This window comes from Rhagoletis zephyria, unplaced genomic scaffold (genome assembly GCF_001687245.7).
Source record: "Rhagoletis zephyria isolate East Lansing unplaced genomic scaffold, Rhagoletis_zephyria_1.1 Rzeph_scaffold_45684, whole genome shotgun sequence".
Lineage (NCBI taxonomy): Eukaryota > Metazoa > Arthropoda > Insecta > Diptera > Tephritidae > Rhagoletis > Rhagoletis zephyria.
In genome coordinates this window covers 468-1,071 of record NW_016202739.1, presented here as the reverse complement: position 1 = coordinate 1,071, position 604 = coordinate 468, and the positions used below count along the sequence as shown (strand labels likewise).

At 48.8% G+C, this 604-nt stretch overlaps 1 non-coding gene across 1 annotated transcript; it reads left to right on the top strand.

The window, feature by feature from the left end:
- Positions 1-144: 144 nt before the first annotated feature.
- Positions 145-216, top strand: TRNAQ-UUG (transfer RNA glutamine (anticodon UUG)). The gene has a single exon. It is a non-coding gene; the product is annotated as a tRNA-Gln (tRNA).
- The last annotated feature ends 388 nt before the right edge of the window (positions 217-604 follow it).

Here is a 604-nt window from a genome sequence, read left to right as displayed (position 1 = left end):
GAGTGAGTGAGCGAGGATCAGTGGTGTGCAGTGCAGTGCAGTGCTGTGCACTGAGCAGCATCAGCATCAGCAGCGGCGAGTGTCGTCTGCCAGTGCCACTGCTCGCTTAAGAGACCGCCGGCCTGCTCCTCTACCGTGGTGCTCGGTCGAGTGGTGAAATGGTTATCACTCTGGACTTTGAATCCAGCATTCCGAGTTCGAGTCTCGGCCCGACCTTTAATTTTAAAATTTTAAAACACTTTTTTTAATTACTAAAGTTTAGTCTTTGACTTTCCGAGCAGTGTTGAGTTGTGTTTTGCGTGTTTGGCTTTGGTTTTTGAGTGATTNGAAGGAGGACAATTAACGAAAAGGCAATGGCAGTGAGCTGCGAGTGTTTGCTTCTATCATCACTTCCGTTCATCACCCCGGTGGAGGTGCACTGTGCCAGAGTCCAGTTCACCTGGTAGTTCTTCCTGCAAACACACCCACCACCATTTGACTGACACACCAGATTGGCATCGCCAAACTGCTGACACTCATTGTCGCGCTGACAGCTGATCGCCTGGCAGTCCATCTGATTCTGATTAGAGCAAGAAGAAAAGAGGAAGTCAAAGTTTAGCATTTT